The sequence below is a fragment of the Pistacia vera genome, unplaced genomic scaffold (genome assembly GCF_008641045.1).
Source record: "Pistacia vera cultivar Batoury unplaced genomic scaffold, PisVer_v2 Contig320, whole genome shotgun sequence".
Classification (NCBI taxonomy): Eukaryota; Viridiplantae; Streptophyta; class Magnoliopsida; order Sapindales; family Anacardiaceae; genus Pistacia; species Pistacia vera.
The window spans coordinates 2,896,608-2,905,925 of record NW_022196136.1 but is presented as its reverse complement, the minus strand read 5'-3'; the positions used below and the strand labels follow the sequence as shown (position 1 = coordinate 2,905,925).

General features: G+C 36.2%; 1 pseudogene; it reads right to left on the bottom strand.

Moving 5' to 3' along the window:
• Positions 1–2,886: 2,886 nt before the first annotated feature.
• On the bottom strand, positions 2,887–6,898 carry LOC116136836 (annotated as a pseudogene).
• Between the last annotated feature and the right edge of the window lie 2,420 nt (positions 6,899–9,318).

Here is a 9,318-nt window from a genome sequence, read left to right as displayed (position 1 = left end):
CGAAAGGAATTTAGAAATACAGGAGGGATGTTATCCAGATTTCAGATAAATCGTCTGGGAATTTGGATTTCCTAAGAAAGTTTAAACATTCCAAAACATCCTGGTTTTTTATTTTTCGCTTTTCTAAATTTTTGTATGGCGAACGACTTACACCTATCAAAGTTGACAACACGATAATTGATACCCAAAAGATTTCAAACGATAAACATATACCTTTTATTAGTGAAAAAGACTAGAATGCCCTTTGAAAAATATTTTAGTCTATTTTTTTAATTACTTAGACCCCTTAAGTTTATTAATTTCATCAAATACCCAGAAAAAAGTTTAAAAATTAATAAAAACACTCTATCCACCTATACTTACCAGATTCCGAGGCCAATGGTCGGTGGTGGTAGCCAAACTTTGTCACAACGGTCTACGCCACACCGTAAATGGCTGATAATCACCGACTGGCCTTTTACGACAAGATCATATGGATCTAGCGGAAAAGGCCAGATTGACGTGAAAAGACCAGATCTGGCAAGAAAGTGACGACCAAAGAAATGGCCGCGTTGACTGTCAACGAAGCAAATCTTGGCCATCGTTGACAGAAACGACAGCCAAATCTAGCCGTTAGATCGACCTTTTCCGGCCATATCCGTGGTGGATCTAACCGAAAAAGGCCATATCACGCCTACCGCCAGATCCGACAATCTGTGGTGCAACGCAATTTTCCGACCAGATTCCGACGGTGGTGGCTAGAATCTGACACTGCAGGGGTGGATGGGGTGTTTTGTCATTTACAAATGTTATGATTAGGGTATTAGTTAAATTAGCAAACCTAGGGAGTTTTTTTTAATATTAAAAAACTAAATATCAAACTTAAGGGCATTCTAGCCTTTTCACCATTAGCAATGTAATTGTCGTTTTAAAACCTTTGGGTACTGTCGTTTTGCCAAATTTGGGTAGGTGTATGTTCGTTTCCCCTTTTTTTTTTAAGTAAAATGGCATGAAACAAAAGCTTGAGAAACACGCTGACTTTTGTGCCGGTAAAGTTTCTAGCAAAGTTACAAAAAATTGTGCATTTGTTACACCAAAAACAAGCCATCAACAAACAAAATAAAGTATATTTGTGCCATCAAGATTCATACATCACTCAACCAACTTGCCTATCCTAAGCACAAGTCTTTTTCGAAAGAAATTTTTGGCAGTTAGTCACAAGTTCTAGACTAAGAATTCTCATAGCCTTAAAACATTCGATCTGGAGATTTTAGGGACAAAATATGCCAAATAGGTTTCCCTAGGAGAGTAAGAAAGATGAACCATTGATCTTTCACCTTCACAAATGAAAACTCAACGCCACATTCCAAACAATTAGAAGGGAATTGAATACTTTCTTTTCCAATCCTAAGTTCAGAACAAAGTCTCAACCTATGTACCGAGCAGTCCTGTTTCTCCATCTAGGTATTAGCTCACTTTCAACATTCCTTTTCATACTATCTACAACTTACTATGGCAGTGGTTCTTGTAGGTAACTCCATGCCAATATCTAACAAGGTTATGATCCATATAATCTTCCACGATGTCCCTGAAACAAGCTTCTTACAGGTTAAAGACCTTAAGGCAGGGAAACACTATACTATGCCCCTTCAACTGAAACAAATAATTCATGTGTTGCTCTCTGAAAAATTCATTTCATTTTACACTCTACAAAACCTATAAATCCCCGGACCTTTCTTTGAGTTCACGAGTTCTGCACAGGGCACAAATAAGCCTACCTACAACCTTAAACTCCTGGCATCTTGGTTGAAATCAGTATGATCCTAATTTTTTCTCTTATAATCGATCCTAATTCTGTGTCTCAATAACATGTTTTCTCTGCCACAAGCTATGGTTTAAGCCACATCCAAAACACTTTAGCAAAATACGCTGTTAGCTAATTTTTATCTCAGGTCCATCAACAACCATCCCCCTCATGAGAAAAATATATATACAGCAGACGACAAGTATGTGACCCCATTATATATCATACGCATATGTTATTTAACTGTCCCAGACCAGGACTCACAAGTAACTTATTAAGAACATATATAAGGGCAAAAAAGTGTTTCATAAACTTCAAGGACATCTCTCTTTCGAAAAAAGCTCAAGTGCCCACACGGTGGAGAATATCAACCTCTGCAAGAACCAGATAAACATACAAAATCGGAAACTCAAAAAATATACTCTTCTAATTATATTTTTGTAATAAATATATTTTTTGATATTTGGATTCAGGGTTTAGAATTCAGCATAATGTATGTCCACTAATAACAGGACAGAAAAAACAATCCTAAATAAACCAGGGTAAGAATACAGACACTGCATTAAGTATATCAGAAAGAAAAAGAAAATCAAACGTGTTTTCATTCACTGTGCTCATAATTTCTTTGGAACAATTGAGAAAATATTTGTGTAGATAATTTTTTGTGTTATGAAGTAAAGCAGTAAACAGGTATACAACATATGCGAAGGTGGGCAAGATATAAAGTAGCCCTAATGTGGGACAACTTTCTCACAAAGAGGAGCACCAAGCAAGTGACAGAGCGAAGAAGAAAAAGATGTGAAAATCTTAACTAAAGGCTGCAAACGTGGAAGCCTGGCAGAACTCTAATTATTTCCTGATAGTGGTATAGTAGGGGTGGGGATGAGGTCATATCAAACATATTATTGTAAAGGCGAGATGAACGTTACCTCAGAACAGCTTGAGACATATATACATTTCGTAAGACATCAGAGCCTTCTACCCTCAGATGCAAGAAGACCCATCGCTCAGTTAGATGATTCAAATGTTGAATCTTATCCCATCCATTCTCTGCCGACTGTAGTTCTCGCTCATGGTCATGCCAGCTTCCAATGAGCTTGAAATTATTCATCCGTGGTCTCCTGTAGTGGGCTGCTGTAAGAAATTGTCCCAAAAACAGAATCAATATCCGTGAGGCTTAGAGATCCCATCTGGCAAATGTCTCCATCTTGATCAGGGGAGAAAGACATCAGCTTCTACAGGCATTGAAGCATACAAAACAGCTGCAATTGGATCCATATTTTCTGCACTCCCATTCTCGCACATTACAAAAATTCACATCAGGGATCCAATAGTGCTTTCTGGTACAATTCCTGGTAATTGAGAGTTACGCAAAGTTGCATCTTCCCTAGCACTGTGCATTCATTTCTCGAATTTTATCCACCTGACACGATCTGTTGCCAACACAAGGGGGACCTTGTGATCTCAGACATGGCAGAAGATGGGCAACTGACAGGAAATTTGACTCAGCTGACATTAAGACTGCCAGAAGTGGGTGGAACTCAGCAAGTGTTACTCCTGATATTTACTAGAGGAGCTCTACTGTCCAAAGTATTAGCAGAAGCAACATTATCAATCAGGAAAGACCCAAGGTTGTCATGGATGGTCAAGCCTAGAAGATGCATTCATCTTCGAGATCTGGTGCAGCATGGCTTTGGCTGCTCATTCATTGAAGGCGGAACTTGATAATTGTCCATTAGGGGCATTATATGCACCAGCACATTTTCTTCATCCTCTCTAGGAAGTTCTCTTTTTGTTCGCACCAGAAATGCGCTCGTTGCGTCATTCTGCTGCTGTACAAGTGGCTTAAGAAGCCTGGGCTGTGCATGGCCTTTGCGAGAAAAGAATCAATTGTTGCTGACGCTGCTCCATCCATCACCTGTACACGCTGCCCCCACAGTTTGCAACTGACGATCCGTAGCTTGTGCTGTCTGCCCAACCTAACAAGTTCTGCATAAGAATATTCTTGGCCTGCTTAAGGATTTCAAACTCTTCCTCAAGCCCATATTTCCCTACTCAACACATGCCCCAACTGTGGAGTCTGAAGTTGAGCTGGTTGTTGACCATGACCTTGAGCTGATTTTCGCCGGAATATTCTTCAAGAGATGCTTCTGGCCCCTTAAAAAGCCCTCATTTGCAAATTCATACGATCTGGGTCAACCTTCTAAAACCCTAATTAACCAAATCATGAAAAAGATTTTAATAAAGGCTTATACAGTCATGATGAAGTTACAAATAATATTTGCCCAAAAAAGAAAAAAAAAAAGTCACCACTGTAGACACACATTTTAATGATTCACTACTTTTTTTTTTTTTTTTTTTTTCCTTTTATTCAGTTTTCTTTGGATGGTCAAACCCAACACATACCTGGAACCAACTAGAGACTAAATCACAAGGCATATATCTAAACCTGCAGATAATACACCATAGTGACTCAAGTACATTTCAAGCACAACGAAACAAAAACAAATAAAAGAAAAAAAAGGTCAGAAACTCCTATCTATCATTTAGCATTGACAATCATTACCTCGCTATAGGCAAGGCTAAACTCAAATAACAAGCCATACAGCGCTTGAATAATGTTAGATGAATGAACAGCTATATTCGTCAACTGACGAGCATTTTCAGATGTACAGCAAGAGAAAGTATGGAAAGACGGACCCCTTTCAAGCAACCCCAGCTTCGCAAGTTCATGTGGGGAAAGTGCAAATGTGCCTGCAGATTTCGTGACTGTTTCTTAGTAAGCATGAAATATCTAATATAAGGTGCATTACTTTGAGATGCAATCTCCTTTGTCCTTCATGTGATATACAATAAGACAATGCGAGCACAAACTATCTTCAAATCAATTCTCAGTGCTGGTAAAAACTGAATGTGTTTCTACAATTTTAGTTTGTTTTATGGGAAATGAAAAAACAACAAACCATCTTTATTATGACTCATCTTCCTATCAGAGTGGCAGTAAAACTTGTACAGACCATCAAAATAGCACTTAAGGACAACATAAAATATCCATATATCAGCAACTGGTGCAAGAAACACTCATAAGCATGCAATAGCATGTCTGGAAAAATAAAAAAAAAAAGTAAAACAAAGCAATAAGCAGCATGTCAAACGGAATAAATTAATAAATAAAAAATGAAAGTAATTAGATATGTATAAACAGACACAAAAATTCGAGAAGCAACAAGCAACAATTCCTATTAAAATTATTAATGAAAACTATATTGATGAAAAACCTTACCCAATAGAGAATAATATCCCCATAAAATCCTGGAGCAAATCCATGAATCTTACCACATCAAAGAGGCTTTTTGGTCTAGGACAAAGTGTCCTTAGAAGCTTTCAGAATCTCTCTAAATACCAGTCTTGTTTAAGAAAGTTATCAATCAGACCTGTTTTGATTCTTTACTATTTTTTAATTATTTTAGAATGCCACTGAGTCTTACTGAGTCTCGTTAATTACATGGAATTTAATTTGGCTTTACATAGATTAATGTACAGTTTTCTCATGTGAATCCTTATTCTCGTAAACTGTAGGAGCCCTAGTACTAATAGGATGAGCAAGACACAATCCATAATATTTCTATGACTGATTTAGCATACTGAGGCTCTCAGAGAGTGATTTCTTCCTTAATCTTTTTCTTCCCAAAATATAAAACTTACGTTGTTGAAAATACTTATTGTTACTATGCTACCATTCATCTCTCAAGACTAAACATTACACATCAACTCAAAATCCATAGTTTTCGAAGTACCCAAATAGAATTATTTAGATAATTACCACATCAAACTGCTAATTTTAATGATATAAAATTCGGGGCAAGCACACAAATATTCACACACAACTCGTACAGGATTCAAGCATAATCTTCGCAATACAACAGTTCACAAAGCAACTACAAAATTTCAATCAGCAGCAATCAAGATATGACATTATGCTATCTAACACTGATTAGAACCTAAAAACCATTCCCTCGCAAAGCATTTATTGTCCACCGTAATTGGAAAACATATGAATCTTATAAAGAGGACAAGAAAGAGGAGAGAGATAGAGCAAGAGCAAGAAGAAAAAAGGAGATAAGGGAAGAGAATCAAATCCTGCATAGAATTCAGAATATTCTTCCATAGTAGTGACTAACGAGAGTTTCCAAGGATGCAAAAGAAGTATGATCACAAGGAAAAGCAGAATGATAATATATAGTATTCAGAAATAATAGATGCAAAATGAAAACAGGAGTGAAAAAAACAAATATGGATGAGACATCAGAGTGCTCCTTCAAGGACCATTCTTCAGCAACACCAACACTAGCCATGATTATTTCATTTTTGATTTTATGTATCACTAAGAAAAACTGAAACAGAGCTATGCTACGAGAATAGATAGGACAAGACCAACACTAGCTGCATATTTGATGAACAGTAACAAATAACTTAGGAAAACTCACAATTCAGTACTTAAAACAACCATAACGATAAAAAATCTCAGCTCCCTGTCATCAAATCAGCCGCCAGCGTGTACAAAGAATTGAAACTCATGCTCATATGAGATCACCACTAAAAAAAGAAAAAGCTCTTTACATAAAATATATAATAACACTTTATACACACAAGACGATCCTGTCACTTAACCTAATAAGTTATCTACTAATACAGATCAAATCCAACCAATCCACACAAATTTCCCAATTCTTTAACCCTTTTTCGCAGCATTTCATTAAAATTGATTCAAATTCAGGACTAGATCATTAATATATATTTAGCATCACTTACAATTCAATCCAAACACAAATTCACTTCACAAAGAATTCAAAGAATCACCGAACGCAATCAAATAAATAAAAGAACAAGAAAGAGAGCGATACCCATAAGTATTAAGCTGGCGGACGAAGCTGGAGAAGTTACTGTGCTTGAAATACTTCGGCAAGAGGTCCCTCGAAAAACTCAGCGACTTTCCAAACAATGAAACTGTTATTACACTACTCACGAACGTGTCATCTGTGGAGGAGTCCTCCACAGGTCGTAGATTTTGCTAAGAAACGGCGGCAGCGAATTCCCATTTGAGATGGAGGCCATTTGAGAAATCACCGATGAATTGAATGGATTGTATGAAATTTGTGTGTATTTAAATAAAAGAAAGAAAGCAAGAAGAAACTGGGGGGGAGTGAAAGGGGTTTTAGATTTGGAAGAGAAAGAAAGAAAGGGAAGGGAAGGGAAGAGGAAAAGAGAAGTAACAGTGGCACGTAGTGAGAATTTTTTTTTTTTTCGGGCCAACCCGGCGGGTTGGCCGTTGGCAACAGCCAACCCGCCAGTAACCCGCCGGGTTGCGGGCCTCTTGCAAAGAGGACAAATCAGCAACCCGGCGGGCCGCCGGGTTACCATTGTGTAACCCGGCCCGCCCGAGGGTTGCTGGCGGGTTGGGCTCAACCAATGGCGGGCCGGTTTGAGCCCTCTTTTTTACGGGCCGGGTTAGGGTTAGCCCGCCTAACCCGGCCCATTATTTCCACCTCTACTCAAGCATCACTCTCTTGCATTCATTTGTAAACCTCTAAGAGTATTGCTCTTATTGTGTGTTTAAGCCTAGTTTAAGAGGCAATCTTTCTCAAACTTTTATTCAAACACTTTGTGGGCAAAATTCTATAGATCTAGAGGTGAAATCCTATCAAACATTGTAAGAAGCGAAATCCTATCAAACTAATGTAAATGGCGAAATCCGATTCTAGTGGAACTTCAAGGAGGTTGCCTTGAAGAAGTTGATGTAAGAGGCTTGTGGATAGAGCTCCGAACCACTATAAATCTCTAAACATTTCTTCTCTCTTAACTCATTTATTATTCCATTGTATTTATACTTGAAGAATTATTATTATTTGCACTCAATTCATTGCTTCATTTATAACTCTCTCTCATTTATTGCTTAACATTGCTCAGCCTCATTGTTTAACACCATTCTCATTTATTGTCTATCTTTGTGGTGTTGTTTGTTCATAAGTTGTTTAGGCTGGTCAAAGTTTTTATTCCGCAATTATTTTTATAGTTTCCTATTCACCCCTTCCTTCCTTCCCCTCCCCCACCCCCGGTCTAGGAATATTTTCCATGTAGGGTTTTACATAATATATTTCACATGGAAATTTAAAATAATAATAATAATGATATATTGTCAATGATAATAATAAAATAATAGTTATATAATTAAAAATAAATTATTATTATTATTATTATTATTATTATATATAATGTCAATACAAATTTATATTAATTAAAAAAATTATTTTGATTTTCGATGTAAAACATTTAATTATTTCTAACAAATTTAGTTTACTTTTCATTTTTCGATAATTTCTTTGTTTTCTTTAATTTTTTTCTTAATTGGATCAAATTTAACATATATAATAGTTTTCTTTCTTGATAGAACCTTGAGCGTTAAAAAAATCATAATAAATTTTATGTTACAATAATACATTTTTCTAAAAATTGAAGGTTTTTTATTTATTATTTTAAATACTTAGAAATTAAAGGTTTTTATTTAGGGTTTTAAATACTTAAAAGAGATATTGAAAACATATTAAAATGTTCTGGAAAAAAACACTAAAATTTAAAAAAATTTGAAAAAAGTGTGAAATATCAAAAAATATTTATATAATTAATAAAAAAAAAAATATATATATATATATATTTTATAAATAAATACTTTTCAATAATTGAATTAAATAATCTATGATTATGGAACATTTCCAAAACACTTTTTTTTTTTTAATTAAATCAAATTACAGTTTGACCCTCCTAGCAGTTAGTTTTAACGGCCAACACTAACAGTAGGGGAGGTGTTTGTGTAATATGTCATACTTTTGGGCCCAATAACTGCCGCGGATACTTCAAGGGAGGTAAATAGTTTAAACCCCAGANATGGTTACTCTCTCTCCCCTTCAATTACAACCATGTGGAAGTGATGAACGATTATGGTTGAATCCTACGCGAAAGTATTTTACTGTAAATTGATATTCGAATCATCGCTAACCATCTTTGGCTATTCTGTAAGTTTCTTTTGGAAAACCCTAATACTTTGTTTTCAATCCATCGTGTGACATTCTTGGGGATTTCCTTCAAAGATTTTGACACTACCTTTCGGTGTTTCAACTTCTTCTCTAGCGTTCTTCTGACTACCTTTGCAAAGGTAAGTGCACCATTCTTCTTCCTAACCTTCTTATGGACTTTATCTTTGTTATGCTTGCTTGCATTAGTAGATTTATGCTCGGTAGTTATATCAAGGCTAGGAAAATTATTTGGTTGGCTAGAAGTGTAGTGTAGGTTCAGGGTTTTTACCTAGGGTTTCCTTTGACATTTGTCATTCATGTCTCAAATGTCTAGGAACTTGTTGGAAACAGTAGAAGAGATGGCTCACTTTGACAAAGTCAAGATTGACCCATGGACAAGGAGGTTGAGCAAGTTGAGCCCTTATCAATAATGTATTGGTTGGGACCAGTTGAAGGGGATTTAGC